General features: G+C 40.5%; 1 protein-coding gene across 6 annotated transcripts in view; it reads right to left on the bottom strand.

The window, feature by feature from the left end:
• mef2aa (myocyte enhancer factor 2aa) overlaps positions 1–10884 on the bottom strand; it is a 62022-nt gene extending 51138 nt beyond the window's left edge. For 3 of the 6 annotated variants that reach the window (XM_031731224.2, XM_031731223.2, XM_031731225.2), the window contains exon 1: positions 7616–7792. The gene's annotated coding sequence lies outside the window, so the exon portion shown is untranslated. Of the gene's footprint in view, positions 1–5099; positions 5410–7615; positions 7793–10677 lie in introns of those variants that run through there. The other 3 variants (XM_039614402.1, XM_031731226.2, XM_039614401.1) reach the window with 3 other exon arrangements.
• Positions 10885–18627: the final 7743 nt, after the last annotated feature.

Genomic DNA, 18627 nt, shown 5'->3' with positions numbered 1-18627 from the left:
CAGCCAGTCGTACTATGTTAAAGTCGTGAAAAATTATGTCATGCTATATCCTAAACACACTCGACATATTAACCTCTAACTGCTCAGCTCATATTAACTCTGTTGATTTAACAAATTGTGTATCTGAGCAAAATCCCTCCATCACCATACTCCCTGTGACTTTGTATGAGCTTCAAAGGATATTGTCTTAACATGACACATTAGCAATGAGGACATTATATAAACAAACACTTCCTGTGTTACCCCTTTGCTCTAACTGATGAAGTATTTTCAGTATTTCCCTATTTTTGTTGCTTATTGCTCTGTCTCACTGTGTTACACACAAACACACATGGAATAATAAAAACTAATGCATGCGTGCTCCTAGAGGTTTATAAATTTGCGTAGAATTACAGTGTGGCTCTATGGTCTGATTTGGTATGATGGCATGTGTCCATTTGCACGGTTATCTATCATAAGATGGACTTCTCACCAGGGAACAATAATAATGCCAAACCCATAGGGAGCAATAGTCCCCCCCCCCCAACCTCCCAGTAAGCCTGTGAGCTGTGTTAAGTGTCATGGCAGCCTTTTGATGTTGCACAGACCGCAACTCAGAAATGGTAAACAGCAAAGATGAACCAAGATCTTCCTCCAGGGGGAATCCACAGTGTAAGGATATTAGGGACGTTATGCATAATGCGTCTCAGCAGCAGCGCATTTACCCAATCCCAACACGTCTTTTTTAAACACTGGGAACCCAGATTAGACACAGAACTTCTAGATATTCAATTCTCCACCAGCATTTGGAAATCCACATGAAGATTTTACAAAATAAAAAGCATGTTTTGGAACACATACATGGGGTCCATATTGTTAGGAGTATAGTGACTGGGTGTCTTCAGAGAATGTCTGCCTTTAATGGGCAAAAAAATTAAAAAGCTCAGAATAAATATTTGATTTTCTCTTCCCATTTTTATCTTCCACTCGATGCCTCTTTCCCACAGTGTTCCATTACATAAAAGGTTTATGCAATCTGAGCAGTGAGGATGGCCATGAGTCATAACAACAGTGAAAAGGCTAGCTAAAGTAGCACTGATTTTTTTTTTCTTATAATTTTATGTTATAGAATTGGTCTTTTAATGATCGCACGCAGACCTGTGATTCATGCATTTCATTTCATTTATATTACATTTAAAATAATGAAACTACTCACTCATCTCTCCGTACCACATGGCTGAGAGATGATGGAAGTGTGAAGAAAAAGGTGAGGTTTTGTAAAATCATTTTGTCATAGTGCTTCATGTTGTTCAGGCTCCTTTAGGTCACAGTGGGTGACAGTTTTCATTCTTAATAATCACTCACGTTATCACTTTGCTTTCGTGAATGACAGTAAACATCAGTTTTAATGAGGCTTTTCCTGAAAATGTACAAGGCAGATCTGCCCATTCTAGTCTGATATGGATTGACATGAATGATTATCATTCACTGAGCAAATAATCAAATGGGTATTTCACGAGCTATAGCTCACAGTTTCTCCCAGATCAGATGATATGTGTTAGCTGTCACATGAACACTGTGTGCAAACACGCACAGAGAGAGACAGAGAAGGGGAAGACAGAAAGACCCCAAAGGCCTTAGCGCAACTTGTCTCTCCAGGAAACAGAAAGATTCCCGGAGAGGCTCTGGTCCTGAGTCCCATCTTCAAATAGCTAATTGCCTCAGGCCCTCTATCCCAGGGCCAGGGGCTCATGATGAATCCCGGCCTCCCTAATCACAATCCCCGCTGTGAACACCTCTGTAAGCTGGACCAGTGACAGAGGTTCAGAGGAGGATTGAAACAAAGTAAAGAACAACCCAGTCTGACATGAATCCAGGATGGCAACAGCCAGTGGAAACACTACACTATTTTCACCTAGATCTGCAGCCCACAGCACACAGATGGAAAGTGGACTGGGAGAAAGGAAGAGGACAGACGGGCAGACGCACAAACAGCGGGCAGACTCAACACCTCACTCGCAATCACAGTCACACTATGAAGAGCTGGGATTTGGAGAGTGGAGATGCAAAGACAATCATTTCTGAATGCCCTGGATTTAAAGGGACAAGTTTTGACTGAATTAAAATGCAAAAAAAGAAAGAAAAGAAGAAAACATGGCCTGACTGTGTACAAGAAAGAAAGAGTAATATTTAATTTTCTGGATGATTTCAGAAGTAAAATGATATGATGGCCAATAACTATTAAACTTGACCAGGCTTGCACTTTAACTTAAGTGGGCAACATCAAAGAGACAATCTCATCATCCTGAATCTACAGAAAAACATACTCAGTGCACAACGGTTTGGAAACTCAAATGCATAACTCGTTGCAATGTTCATGGTGCTATAGCTGACAAACAGTAGAGAGGAAGACAACTTTAAACTGTAAGTCAGAGCCCTGCGGTGAACCGGAGCAGCTTCCACAGAGCAGAGGGGGCTGGGGTCACTTCCTTTCCCTGTTCATATGGCTGATGTGTGCTGGAGAATAATAGGAGGAATCACATCCCCCCAGCTGTCCTAGTTCACAAGGCTTCTCAGACAGACAGAAAAACAAGGATATTACAGACAAGGCCTCCTTCCTGCAGCTGAATTGGCCACAGGGCCGGTCCAGCTGCAGGAGATCCAACTGTTCCCTCCCAGAAGCTACTGAACTTTTAGTCAATGGGCTTTGTGTATGAGCTGTGACACCTAAGTCTCACAGCTGTAATGAATACACCAGCCATTGATAAACACTTTTTAATGCATTCGACTATTATTTTTGGTAACCTAATGGACGGCTAGATTAAGTGGCTGTAACTGATGAATCAAAGAGCCTATATTAGCCCTCTCGAACAACACAGTAAACACCTCCATCACTTAGACAACACCAGACTTTGAAGAAAGTTTTACTTTGCACACAGTTCAATTGTTTGTCTGTTGATGAGGCTTCTACTTCATCGACTCTATACAAAGACAGAGAAGTTAAATCTCCAGCGAGAGAGGCTTTTTAAGATCTACAGTAGAGCATGAGTAATTCAATACAGTGGGGTATATTAGCAATCATGGGAGAGCTTTTGATCTAGTAAATTATATTATAATATATTCCTTTGATTTATGTGTTTTTCAAAGTCTCATTAAGATGCGGCTAAAATGCAACTCAGCAAAGAGATGTCTTTCTTAGTTTTGTACGTGATATTGTTTAGCTACATCATTGACTAATATTAGGTCTCCATGCAGGACAACAAGATGAAAACAAGGTGAAAAATACTGACTGAAAGCACGGGATGCACGTGTTTTCGATCTACGTCTTTTGAGTGTGGCTCACTCACTTCAGAAATGAAGCACAGTGTGATTCTGTGGTTTTTCGTGCAGTCCAGAAAGTCAAAGAGACGAGAGGAGGCATCTTAAAGGTGTTAAATGATTTGACTTGTTAAAGTCATCACCTTTGCTCTAGCGCATGCTTCCACAGTCTACCCTCCCAAACCACACCAACTGTGCAAGGCCAGTCTATGCTTAACACAGTAGCCACAACCCAAGAAACCAAGAAATTCTGGGTTTTAAAAAAAAAGTAATAGCATAAAAAAAAAAAACATAAAGACTATAGGCTGGATTCTTCACCATTATAGTCTGCTTGCATTATGAATGCAAATAGACTGACAGGCTACAGTGGCAAAAGCAGGCTGACAGCATTACAGTGTGACTCTGTGTGAGGATCTTCCTGCTGAGTCTCCTGTGTGGTCCAGGTTGTAGAGGTGAAGAGACCTCCAGCCAGGCCTTGTTTGAAAGAGCAGGAGAGACAGGAAAAGACGGTGCGGCCTTAAGCTGCTCTGCCCTGCTCAGCAGCACATGTGCTGAGTGAGCCAAAAGGGTGGCTTACCACCAGAGGTCTCAGTCAAGGGCAGGACAGTTGAAAGGTCACCGCTAGCTGTCTTGCTATACAAACAGTACCTCAGTGAGTAATGCCTTCACCCTTTGAGCTGTTATAGAGATTTAAAAAATACTAGAGATAATGAACATAGTTTATAACTGTCAATTAAATGTAAGCATTCAATCAAAGAGCTATGATTTTTCTTTTATTTATAATTTTTCTAAATTATTTTATATTGTCTGACAGCACCTTAGCACGAGTTTTGCCAGTGGGCTTTGTTATATCTTAATTAAATTTCAGTTTACTTTGTGTATATTAATCAGTCAGATACTTCACGCAAGTTGCTGTTGTCAGTCACCCAGTGCTAGTTCATGCCCATACCAGTGGCTCATGATCACAACACATGAATGTCCTGTCTTTAAAGTAAGGGACCGGCACTAACCAAAGACCCATAGTGACTGCCACAGTCCAGAATTTATCAGACACATGAGTGATCTGATTAGCATTAACAAAAGAAAAAGAAAACGTGTAACTAAACATGAGTAATTATATGTATACATTTATAATAACAATTAATAGTCCGTGGGGAGCAGTCTACAGTTAACTGTAGCCTAAAACATTATCTCCCAGGCTCAAGATTCTGCATCCAACCTCCAGGTCTCACAGAGGAACGCTGGAATCTCCATGCTGATGATACAGCCCCAGTAAGGAGTTCCAACAAACAATGACTCACGCTAAGATGTTTTAGTTAGGAAGACTGATTATTGTTATGCATCTGACTCTTTTAAACATAGATATTAATTCAAGTTCTTGCAAAGAAAAAAAAAAGCATACCACAAATTTAAAAGAACGATAGCCGTGCAAAGAAGAAAAACAGAGAAAAGACAACTGTGCGTTAAGAAGTGTCGCCTCAAGTTAATTGCCGTCAGTGAACAGATTCAGTATCTTGTAGCAAGTTTAACGGACCAAACCAACTCACACAGCTGGAGCGGTGTCGGGGGGGTTGCTAGAGAACACAGTATAATGAGTTTAAAGTTAATAACTAGCCTGGCATAGACACAACTTCAAGGATTCACAAAATAAAACTAGGGATTCAAAACACAGACAGATAAATAACCATGCAAGAAATTTAAAATAAATATAGCAATCAAACTACACTGTATACTACTATAATATCCATAAGGGCCTTAATTTTCTTAAGAAATCTGCAGCATAAAAGAACAGCTTGGCTTACCAAACAACCAGAGAAACACTATCCTCTTTAACGGGCCAAGAATGTTCAGCTTCTATCTCTTATTTTTCATTCAATGCATCCTTGGCTTTCAGCTCTCTGCTGTTTTGTCCTCCTTGAAAAAAAAAATGTCCTGGGAGGAGGAGAGTGAAGGAGAAAAGACTTTCACTCAGTGATTCAGAGGCATCGTGTAAACGCCAGCATTCTCCTTCTGACAACCGGCGTTAATTGCAGATCCGACTCGCCCACACACTCCACATTTCTCCTGGAAGGAGAAGCTGAGACACTGAGATTGAAGTGGGATGAGGAGTGCAGTAAAAGATGCTGCAGCTGCCCATTCCTCGCACCGTCACCACCTCTCATTTCTCCCTTTCCACTGAGAACTTGTGCTGAGACGCAAACAAGCGCTTACGCACATTTACACAGGCATGCAGGGGCACACAAACATCCCATATAACAAGGCTAAAACAGTTACTAAACACTGGTAGTCATTGTGCAATACCAGCCATAACGATTAAATAAATACAGGACAAAACTCTCATATTATCAAAGCTCTCTGTGTGCTTGTCTAATGGACGCTATAGAACATTTGAGGTCTCTGAGGTTAGTGCAACAGTTCACAGCACACGTGAGAAAGACATTTACGACAGTCCTATCTGTGCCTTCATACTCATTCCTTTGACTAATACATGACATAAATTGTTAAAATGATATTCATTTCAGCGCGATGAAAAAATCCCTCATCCACACATTAGACACAGGAGCTCACGTGATGTAGATCATGAGCAACAAGGCCCATTACTGGCGAGGCCTGGGGCAGCACAGAAGCTAATGACTGCAGATTGGAGGGTGCTTTAATGCTTTGCTTTAGAAATCACTGGCAACCAGCTGGTACGGTAACGTGCATGCTTTCAGAGTAGCGGTAGCATAAAAAGGACAGTGAGAAAATGCAAGTACACTTTCATGCTGCTGTAACAACTCGTGCCCCTAGAAAAACAATGAAATTTGTCATTAGTTCAACCTGATAAGGGAGTAATATACTGTAAGCAGTAAAATATTTACAACTGTGGTAAAGACAAAGTCACGTTTTATATATGCATGCAACATACAGAGGGTTTTTTTTCAACACGGCAAAACATAAGTTTGATTTTGCTGGGTTTTATCCACACAAAAGGCAGTTTATACGTTCAAATGTGAAGCACAAACAAATATTTTCCACACGATCCCCTCATGAATGAGCTTATAAAAAGCTTATAAAATAAGGACAATTTCAAGTCTTATTTTCAGTTCCAACTGAATAAAAACTACTCCTTCTGTGCAATATTAATGAGCTATGCAGGGTGTAGCATACACTAGAAACATTTGAGAAGGTCAGGTTACCGTTGGCCAATTCCCACTCTGGCCAGGGGTTAAGGTCACCAGAGTGCCAGAGATTCAAAGAAACACCAGGCAGCAAAGGTTCTCTAGCACAATCTCCGCTGGCCAAAGATCCTTATGCAGCTTAACTTAAAGGTGCGATGCCCCTGTCACTATGCCTGTCACTTAAATGCATAAAATGTGTCACCTTCAAGTGATCTTATTAACCAGGGAGAAATCTTTAAGGTCAAAGATCATCTAAAATATCTCACATCAATTCACTTGATTGGGCACGCTTTGGCTGAGCATATTTAACCAGTTGCATATCCCTTCATCTATTTCAACTAATTATGAAAATATATAGTACATATATGTATACATATACAATATAGGCAACTACCTCAGCTGAGACTTTTATCATGCCAACTGCTCTAATGAAAAAGAAAAAACTTTTTTTATTCACGTTATAATTCTGCACATCTACAAATTAAAAAATACCCCTGCATACATAAAATGTATTTTATTTTACTTTATTTTTTTTTATTAAAGGAGGCTAGGTGTTTGTAGAAGACATAAAATTTGCAGTAAACTCACGCCAGACAACTTTGTTATTACCACTGTCACCGTGTGAGCTCGCCTGATGTTGTCAGTGTGATGGCTCAACAGTGTTATTATATACACACTGATTACTATTTTCCCCAGGAGACTCGCCCGTTTTACAAAGTACGGCTAATCATTTCACACTTTGGACAACAAGTCAGAATCTGTGTGAGTTTTAAGACTCACAATTGACAAACCGACCATGTAGTCGAGCTTCTAGTCCAACTTATTACCGGCTTAGAGATGAGTCCTATAAAAGTTTTTAACAATTGACAGATATCAACAGCGCGCGCGTCTAGCTACACCCCCCAAAACACGACACTTGGGTATTTTACGACACGGAAAGCGACTAATTACCAAGTGTGACTTATGTTAAATGACGCCACTTTTTACGCTGTCTCCTCGCAAAAACTACATGTTATCAGGATACGATAGATAGATGTCTCCTAATGTCTCCCAAATCCACTCTACGTCTCCCTCTTGCGCTTTTCTACACTCACTCTCACTGTAGCTACAGTATCGCTGCCACACTCCGCAACATTGTTTCTATTTCCGTTACTCACCTTTACTCCCAAGTCAGTCGCTGTATATAGACACTCTATATCGGTGACTCCAGTGGATAAACGTAATTTCAGTTCACATTTACACGCTGACTGCTATTTTAGGGGGAGCTGACAAACTCAGAAAAGCCAGTCTCCCTCTTGTCAGTGAGACTCCTCCCCTCATCTGACGAACTGCCTCTGCCCCCCCACTCCCTCCTTTCTCTCTCCCTCTCTCTCTCTCCACTCTCACACACACACAGCGTCAAAACATGTAGACTACAAACTGTCTAAACAGTGTTTTGGTTTTAAACTTGAACATTCATGTGAGGTGAACATTAATCCATTTTGTGCTCATTTTCAGACATGGAACTACCGCCTCAAAAAATTGTAGAAAATCAAAGAAAAAAATTATAGAAGCATGTCCTCAACTCCTCTTCCTTTAAGGCGTATTTTTTATTTAAAAAGCTACTTTTCCGAACTCACTGGTCTCGGCCCCATTACAAACTACATTTGACGTCATATCTCTAAGACAACAGCGATGGAATTCGGTTTGAAGGGCAGGTCCGTGGGCCGATGAAAACTCGCAGCGCCCCGTGAGCAGCTAATCGGAGCGGGAGGGCGGGACCTTCGTGACTCCCATATGGGCATGTCACGTGTATTTGCGGGGGTCATCGTCACAGGAGGCGTGGCTAGCACGGTCTGTAGTGGCGAGTGGCCCGCCCCGCTGTTTATACTGGCGTTTGGAGGCAGGTGTCATTTTCTCTTGCAATTATGCGTTTATTATGGATTTGATAGACTTGATTCTGGAGCAAATTTGCAAATGAGTGGCTATTACGATTAAATGTGGCAGTTTAAAGCTGTTTGAAGCTAACAGGGCTTTCTGGTTTGAAATGGAGCTTGAATAGAAGGACCCTTTTCTTCTACTTTAAATGCGAGCTTGGACTGTATTTACCAAGAAACTATTCTAGCTACATTTTACTTTATACATTTATCGCATAAGATTTATTGTTTGATGTCTTACTACCCAACAGCAGGTTAACATGAACTCTGTCTTAACAAAGTACGCCAGGTTATGCCTCACACGAATTATTCATTTTAAAATAATTAAATTTGTTAGCATAAAAACCTTTTTCCCCTCCAAGATTAAAAACATAAATGAAAGAATGTCCTTGATATCCTTTTGTGGTTTTGCTGCTCTATTAAAGGATCCACTTCCTGAATCCTCAGTCTTTCTAAGAGTGAAACCCAGAAGTCTCACAAAAGTTTTACACATTAAACTACATTATCTATTTGTGAAGGAATAGAATCACTTATTATCAATTATTATCATTATTAATAGCTTTTTGGGTAACAAATTTTTACATACAGCTGATAAAATCAATTTTAGACCACAAAGAGTAACCAAACTTTCAATGTCTGAAAGTTTTCACTTCCTCTAAATGCTTTAGAAATGGTAGTCAGAGCAGCAATTCTGTATCTCCGCAAACACACTGTATGGTTTGATGGTGCTATGGGGAAACATTTTATACTTATTTAGGAATGGCGGAGAGGGTTTTGTACAAAGTTGAGTAGTGTTTGTTTCGTCTCCCGTGCATTGTATTATCTAAGTCACCAGTTAGTTTGAGTTGTAAAAAGAAAGGCTGTGTTTAGTGTTCCTGGGACCTCCTGATTCCTCATAAGTTTAAAGCAAGACGTCAACATACCTTAAAAAAAACTATTAAACCACAAAATGTCACAACCTTGGAATAATTAGGCCAAGAAGCAGCAAACTAACAGATTAAATGGCAAATCAGTTTGCTTCATTTTATCATGGACTTGTGACCTGTCCACACTGTATCCTGGAATATGCTCCAGCATCCCCCACCCCCCACCACCTTACTAAGCTGAATTGGGTCAGCACTAAAGAAATCCTGTCTTTCTCAAGACTTTTCAGCATATTACCCATCCCTCCCCGTGAAAAAAACAAAAAAAGCCAAAGTGATGAAATTAAATTTTAGAATAAGTCCTTAAACAAAAAGGGAGTAATAATGTTTCCATTCTATCTACAGCTGTTGATTTACACTGCCCTCCCATTTGATTCTGAAAATCATGCTAGCATTTTAAATCATAGCATCAGATTGCAAGGCAACGTACATTTCTGATTGTTCTTTCGTGGGAGGCCATTTAATTGTTTTTATTTGTGGGTTTCCCAAATTTACTATGTATTTATAAGCACCACATGACAGTGTTAGCAAGTTTTGTTTTGGTTTTTCTTTGTTAAATATTGAAGTACTTTTAGTCTAATGAGCAATTCATGCAGTTGTTACACTTTGATGAAGTCATTGAAGCCTTTCCTGTAATTTGTGGTTGGCTGAAATTGGAGTCAGTAGCAAAAAATTTATATTTTGCACCCAGCAGTGCTTATATCATAACAATGCTAGTGCGAGAGCTATCTTTGAAAAGATTTTTCTTTTCTTTATCCAGACAGAGCAGAACATATACTTTGTGTACTTTAATAAGTATTCTTACATTGTCTTTGTGGTAAAAGTTGAACCCCCTTAGATATATTGTAGCATATAAAAGTGGTATAATATATGAGATAATATATGATGTATGTTTTCAAAGTGACTGAATCTGTTAGTGTCTCATGTGTGGTATTCTGTTATTAGAACAACAGTACTACTACATTGTTAGTACAACAATATTACATCTCATAACCAAAACAAAAATCAGCATTGTCGTGATCCTTTATGAGTTCCAGCTGATGCCAAATGGCAGCAACGTGGATCCAGGTTCTTCCAGATATCACCTTAGCAGCACTTTTGCGTTAACGTGTGTTACCATCATCTCAAACTGAGGCTAGCAAAAAAGAACAAAGAACAACAAAAACTTTTGCTATTAAGAATACAGAAGAACATCATTGTAGTGATCTGCATTACCTGTGTCAGTTTAATCCAATAAAAAGCAGTAGACTAATATATGAAAAGCTATGTGCAACCCATATTATCCTGGATGGGAGATAAAACTTAAAATGACATTAGCATCACATTTCACTTCACATCCTGTGTGAGGACTTCAAGCCCTTTGTGACACCTGTGTCTTACCTGTTGTTCTACATGCGCCTTCACAGAACCTGCTGTTCCGATCTCCACCTTTCCTTCTGCAAGCATTGACTTTCCTTTTTTCTTCTTTCCGTTCTGCCCACAAGTCTTCTTTCTGCTGCTTTGTGTCACTCTACCCACTGATTTACCTCAAAGCCAGACCAGCTGGCTTTGGATGCTTCCCTCAGAGCCCTACGAGGCCCGTCTTCACACCCTGTTCTTTCTCTTGTCCCTTGGTCTCTCTGCCGGCAGAGAGCAAGGGGCAGTGGTTTGAAGGGTAGGACCCCAGATGGACATAGACATGTCGGGCACGCATTATGCGATGGGGCTTGGCTCACGGCTCTCTAGACCAGCCACAGCTGTCAGTCATAGCTTCACAGATGAAGGTGTTGAGGACTTTTTTTTAACCCCCTACTCTGTGAGAAGGATGATAAGGATGAAAAACTAATTTTCCCTAACACAAACAGTTTTTTAAAGAGTGAATGCTAATGTAGTTCATGAGAGAGTTTTTTTTTTACGAAACAAGTCACAATGCACATTATTTTTCTCATATATCAAACGTTTGTTTGCCTTTATCAATTAAGCAGCATTTTTTTTACACATATGACACAGTAAGTGATGCATTTCAACCAGCTGAATGGACATGCCAAATAATGGTTTGTTCCAGCAGGGCTTTGATGCCGACAGCTGGCATTTCCAACTTACATTGCGCCAGACCACAAATAGACCCAGACACTCTCCAATTAAAAAATGCATGCAGCTAGCTTTATTAAGCCGTACAAGTCGAGTCTGATCTATCTTATGATCGCGAGGAAAGAAATAGATGCTTATGTTGTAAATGAGAAAAACACAAACAGAACTCAAAGTCACACAATTTCCTAAGACAGCAGTCAGACTACAAGGATCTAAAATAACATTTCATTATCTGAGGCTCATTAAAACAACAGTTCTAAAACCCCTCAACACTCCTCACCAATCCCCGGTTCTCTCCTCGCTGCACATTACACCTTAGTCATGGGACATGCACTGCTAACAACTGTCATGCTGAATATCACTGATATAACTGAATAACTACACTTATAATGACTCTGATATATAAGTCAACCATTAGAAAAACAGTAGCATACCTTCTTAAATAATCACCAAATACGTTTATTTATTAAATGTGAAAGTAACAGAGTTGCATAAGATGAAAATATTTTCAGTCTCAGAAGAGATTTAACAGCATCATAGAAAAGTGTCGATTGATTGAAATCATATTTTTTTCAAAGTGCTACAGCTTTTCCTCCAGACTGATTTTAATCATATTGATGGTACAGAAAGTCTTCCAACAAAGTCATATCTGAGTCGACCGCAGCAATGTGTTAGATAATCAAGATCGAGATCTAAAAATACTCCGTGTCTCACAGTTTGAAAGTCTTCTCTCATTACCCACTGTAATTAAAAGTAACCAAGGCATTCAAGCTCCAAATAGCAGACAACTGTTAATGTGAAGAAGTGACACTTGAAACGAAATTCCTTAGGATACAAGTTTGCTGAGGAGAGCGGAGTAGCTAACACGATATAGGTGCACTCCAGTGAATGTGGGTCTGGAGAAAAGTGCCTGCTTAGGCTTAATGGTCAGCTAGCAATCAAATGTTTTCTGCGCAAAGCAAGACGCTGCGGTTTCGGTTTATTTGCTCTATAGAAATAATGACAGGTATAACTTTGCAAGAGTTCTGTGATGTTTCTCGCTTGTTATGTCTCACTTCTGTACAACTTTGACACTCTGCAGTAGTTTTGTTGAGCGGTTCCTGAGGCAGAGAACGACAGCATACAAAGGTCCTTATGATGAGCTGATGATCCCTCTTGAGATTATCAGTCTCTTGGGTTTCTTAATGTATTCGTCTCTGTTTATCGCACTACTGAATGCTTATCAGCTGCAAGGGGGAGTAGCTCAAACATCCATTCTGTCTTGTTTGCTTGATAGGCCCCCTTTTTCCAGCAGATGTGCAGAGATTCGGATAATAATGCAAGTTCTTTAATTATCTGCAATATTCACACAAGTCTATAGTTCCATTTCTGAAATTTAGTCTCAATTGTACTGAGCTCATTAAAAATTGAACAAGGTCAGGAATTAATCTGCTCTTGCCATTATTCATTTTGTCTCTAATATCGATTTAATTAATCACCTGGAATGACTCAAATGATTAACAGTGCCACGTACTACTGAGTGATTTCACAAACATATTGTGGGGTTTTTTTTCTTAACATCCACCTGAGGACCTCACTTATTAGTAGAAGAAATCATTCGAAGTACTTTCAGGGTTTGTTTTTTTTAAATAAATCTTTAATTTTCTACGAGTGCAAATGATGATTTTGTACTCGGGCAGTTCACTGTTGGCTAATTTCACAGATTTTCTGACTCGATGATTGCATCATAAGCAAAAACGTGTGCGAGCGTGTCTGTGTACGTGTGAGTTTCTGACATTGCCAAAGCCAGTGAGCAGGTGCCATCACTTCTCATTCCCACCATTTCCAGTGAAAAGACATGTTGAGAACGAGACGGATCAGGGGAGTCTGCGGAAGGGAATGTGTGGGAGAAACCACTTTAATTCCTGCCTTTCAGCCAGTTCTCCTTGGCATTTTAGTTACGATTGCACATCAAGCTAATGCTACTGTAATTGAATTTGTCAGACTGTATAGCAGGAAAGCCAAAAGATATCTAAATCTACTCTCAGTGTACAGTACCTGTAGGCAGGATTTAAAGAAGACAGTGTCCTCCATTCTGATCCAAATGCTGTTTAACAGTAGACTCTAATTTAGCATATAATTTGAAATGCCATTACTAACTTGTGTTTACTGTTTGTTTTTTTTTACATATGTTGCTGCTAAACTGCTTTCTTTAAGCACAATTACATGTTCCTTCACAATGCTCTATTACTGCACAGTTCCTAAAAAGCTAAAAAGCTACCCTAACATGCAGTTGAAGGTAGTAGGTGCCCAGTTCTCACTAAGCATTATGACTCACACCAGGCATACAGCAGCTATCCAACTCTAATCCACAAGAGATAATTTGGTATTCATGTTTTACAAATGTGCTTGAGAAAAATCCCTAAATCTTTTTGGCAAGTGCAGTCGAGAAAGTCGTGCAAGCATGTCATCCACCGTGAAAAGGCAGCTCGATGCTTGAGTAAAGCGAGGCTTTGTCTCCCGAATTCAGCCCGAAAGACATTGCCATCATCATCTCCCTTTGTTGCGGACTTTGTCTTTCCAGTATTTTACTGGTTTCTCAAAGGTAAATAGAGGCTTGACTCACTGGGACATATGCAGTTTTCCTACAACAGGTAATAAATTTGCGTGTCAGGCCTGCGCGTCACAGATTAAACATGCTTTGTTTAGGATGATTTATGAGTGCAATGTCGCGCTGGGTGCACTTGGCTGCAAGAAGCTGAGGGTTTGATGGTGGCGAGGGGGTAGCAGGTGGGGCGGTGGGTTGGTGAGTGTCAGATTTGTCTTACAGGAAGACTGATCTGTAGCTGCTCCGAGGGTGCCCACTGCAACACACACCTCTGTCATTAATCACACACAGCCTCAGAGTACAGAGTGCTTTGTCTTCTCCTCCTCACACACCAGTGCTGCAAGCTGTCACCGTCCCGAGAAAAGCTTACTTCAGAACAACTATCAAGAAGTAAAAGAAACTGCCTGTGCCCCCTGAAACTACAGAATGTATACTCACAGAAAATGGTACAAAGTTGCAGCACTAAAACAGGACTCTCTTTGCTGTTCATGCAGTATGGCAGCCTTACTGCAAGACCATAAACTGTGCTACTCTTGCATTCGTCCTCGTGCAGAGAAGGTTACCTAGACATACAGGATTAAGATCATTCACTGTCCTCACACAGAAACAGCTGATTCAGCAGGTAGCACAAACCATGTTGACTTATAATCCAAATACAGCTGACTGCTGATGCCCCACTTTCCACCGATCACGCACACTGACTCCTTCCATTCTGAGGCTGAATTTGGGGTAATTAATCACAGTGGTAGCAGAGTAGCAGGCTATTACGCCCAGAATCTTCTCAGAGTACGATGAGTTGATTTTGACTTGAAGCTTAACATCAAGAGAAAAACATTCCCGACAGTAACAATACATTGTGCAATAGTGCTTTAGTTTAAAACATGCAGGAAGGGCCATTCTGCATCGGTGAGACGAGAGTTAGTCCTCGAAGCTATATTTGCATTAGTTGTGAGTGTTATGTGATATTTTGTGCAGCTTCCTGTTTGATCTCTTGCAGTCAATCAAACCCTGACACAAAAAATCTCTCATCTGGATTTTACTGCAGCATCATGTTCTAAATAGGAATAATAGCGGAGGAGGAAGGGCGTTCATATAAAGGGAGAGGCGAAAGTATGCCGATATGATAAAACTTGTTGAAGTCAGTATGAGTAACATATAGGCCTTAACTTGCCAAACAACAAATAGTTTTAAAGTCTAAAAAGGCAGAAGAAAAGACCACGCATGGGTCTGAAGCTAAGGTAAAGTCTTAAAATCCAATATTTAGAAAAGAGATCAAAGAGTTTGACTTGTTTCAGATGGTTTTACGTCTGCACTTTGAGTAGTTTTTCTGCTAGTTTTTTTTGGTTGTTAGATAGTCCTGTGTGTGTCTGTTTTTTTAATCTTTACCCTGAGTCTCTCTTTTGTGATTTCTGCTTGCACCTTGACGACTCCATTTGCTAGTATCTTGCAGGATCTTTATGCATTATGTGTTTTTGGAACCTTAGAATGTTTTTGCTACCTGACTGCTTTAGTTACTGTGCAGACCGCCTCCGTGTGCATGCCCTCTGCTGAGTTCATTAAAATTTTGGACTTTAATCTGTGCCCTCACTAGTCTGTGTTTAAATCTGCGTTTGGTTCTAGATCGTTGGTTATACAGTACGTTTGGTCACGTGAAGAAGAAAGTTTTCGCATGACTCTATGCAGTCCTGTTAAAAAAAAAGTACACATAAGTAAGCACATAGGACATTTGATAGCTTGTAGAAAAGACCTTTAGGAGCAATAACTTGTAGTAATCATTTTCTGTATGACTTTATCAGTGTCTCACATCGCTGCGAAGGAATTTTGGCTCACGCTTCTGTTCAGTTTTGCTACAGTTAATCGACATCCATTAATGCACTGCTCTCTTAAGGTCCTGCCACAGTGTTTCAGTTAGGCTGGGGTCTTTGACTAGGCCATTGTAACACAGTGATTCTTTTCTTCTTCAACCTTTCTGCTTCTAGAGTTGCTGCTGTGGTTGAGATCATTGTCCATGACCTAGTTTCAGCCATTAGCTGTCAGACAGATGGCCTCACATTTGACTTTCGAAGACTTTGGTATACAGAGTTCATGATTGACTCGGTAACTTCAAGGTACTCAGGTCCTGTGGCTACAAAAAAACCCTTAAAAGCCCAAATCGTCACCCCTCGACCACCATGCTTTTCAATTGGTATGAGGTGCTGATATGCTGTGTTGTGGTGCACTTTGATCTTGTGTGTCCAAAGGACGTTGTTTCAGAAGTCTTGTGGTTTGTTCAGATGCAACTTTGAAAACCTAAACTGTGCTGCCATGTTCTTTTTAGAGAGAGGAGCCTTTCTCCTGGCAACCCTTTCACACAAGCCATACTTGTCCAATCTTTTTCAAATTGTACTTTCATGATCTTTAATATTTAACATGCTAACGGAGGCCTGTAGAGTCTAAAAGCTCTTGGGGTTTTCCTGCAGTTACTCTGAGCGTTGTATGGTCTGACCTTTGGGTAAATTTGCTGTGACGTCCACTCCAGAGAAGATTGTGACACTGTGTTAACACACATTTGTGGGCTCCAGACCAGCAAACTGCCAAAATGTCTGCGTTTATCGAGGTGCTCACACTGGCTGATAATTAATTAATCAAGTGCAGTTGATTAGCAGCACCTGGCCACTACTTACCCCCTTAATTCCTATGCACAGGTTTTTTTGTATTTGCTTTTTTTGTTTTTTGTTTTTAACAGTTCTGCAAAAACCTGCAAAACTGGACTCTTGCAAAAAACTTCCTTTTTTCATGACTGTACTCTGTCTAAGATACCTTAGACAGAGTACAGTCATGAAGTTGGAGCTTGTTTGTCCGTTCATTTTGATGTGTTTTTTATCCTCAACTGTGAAAATTTAATGTCAAAATGTTTGTTTTCTTTGCACAGAAATACAGGCTAAAATTTGTAATCTACCCTGGGCATCTCATCAACGGTTAATTTCTGAATGTGACCCTTGGTGGTCAGGAAGGGGAATAACGATCTGTCAAAATAGAGCTCAGGTCCACAAAGCGTGCTTTCAGTGTGGAGAGCCAGATATGTGAAGTATATAATTGCATGCACTGTTTAACATTTATTACATTCAGTACACCATTGCGGTTTGTTTATCGTAACATACCAGGCAAACAGAGTAAATGTGCCTAGGCAAATATTTGCAGCACTATATCAAATTCAGCTACCAAATTAAGGATATCAGAGAGGCCAAATAGGGTCGCGTGTGAAATAACAGAGTTGTTAGGCCATTCACTGTTCTATACACAGATTGCCCTATCACACGAGTGGTTGAAGTGTTTGCACACAGAGCTTTGCCGCCTGCGGGCTTATATATCACACTGTGTCTTATTAAGAGCTTTTACAAAATCTGGCTTTCACTAGCCCCCCTTAGTCACCACTGTGAGGGCAGCAGACTTCGGGACCTTGGTTTGTACACAGCCCTGACTAAACGCTTTTTCCTCCCCGAAAGATTGGGGCCAGTGCATGTGGATGATAGATAAAAGCAGAGAATGGAGATATAATAGTTCTGTATATATTCACGGGAAAAATGGTTTAAATTGATATCCTTTAAGGAGATCACATATATTCAGCTTCGCTGGATGTCATGGCTTGAGGTGATTAAATTTACTGTCTATTTAGATGTGCCTCACGACAACCTTTACAGCATTCCAAAACATACAAAAAGTGACCAATACTGAAAACATTCGACTCTTTGAAAATGTCATTTATAACCAGATTGCCCAGTAACTTGTTGTGATAACCATGGCGACAGTGCAGTATTAGCCTCGTGGTGCAAGTTCAGCTGTCACAAAGACAAGCCAGACAATTTTGCACAAAAGTTATGAGCAGTGACCACTGACCCATAAATTGTCTCCAGCTGCACCCCGAGCCACAGAAATGACTTCACTGTAATCGTTGAAAGTTGTTACAAATTCTGGGTGTAGCCTAACTATGTCCTATTCCTATAGTCACCAAAATAGAGGACTCCATTTTATTATAGAATGCTGGGAATTCCCCACCATTTCCTCTTGCTCTTGACCTCCCACCCTCCATTGTATGTGCAAGGAGAAGGTCTGAGGCCGGAGAAGAGTGCGCAGCTCTGCCAGGCTGACAGATCGGCTTGCCGTGCCCTCTGCTGCTCCGTCTGCACTGCGGCTCCATTGTTCTGCCCTTTCAGGTCGAGCCCCCGGGCAACTCCTCAACATTGTGTCGGACAGACCTGCAACCTGATACCACAGCAGCAGGCGCCTGCCTACATCCCCATGGAACACTGATGCTTCATCATGCACTGTATATGTGCATGTGGGTGTGTTTGAGTATGTACATTAAGTTTTAGGAGAGAAAAAAATGATTTCCGTATAAAACTATAGTGGAGTAACTGTTCACCACTTTAGTCTTATCTGTCGAAGATGTGAGCGATCAGCGTGCAAGCGTGCACTTATACGTTCATCACACAGAAAAAATGTTTACATATTCAAGGAACCATAAGAACAGGGGCAAACCTTAGACTACACTGCAGTGGTATGTATGTCTACACAGGCTTGATGCTCGTATTTAGCAGCAAACTATACAGCCGCAGTCACATCTTTACAGCAACAAGAGGAAGACTGACATCTTATCTCACCTCCACAGAGAAATGGAAAAACTGAGTCTGAAG

Source organism: Oreochromis aureus, linkage group 7 (genome assembly GCF_013358895.1).
Source record: "Oreochromis aureus strain Israel breed Guangdong linkage group 7, ZZ_aureus, whole genome shotgun sequence".
NCBI classification, from domain to species: domain Eukaryota; kingdom Metazoa; phylum Chordata; class Actinopteri; order Cichliformes; family Cichlidae; genus Oreochromis; species Oreochromis aureus.
This window is presented reverse-complemented; position numbering and strand designations above follow the sequence as displayed.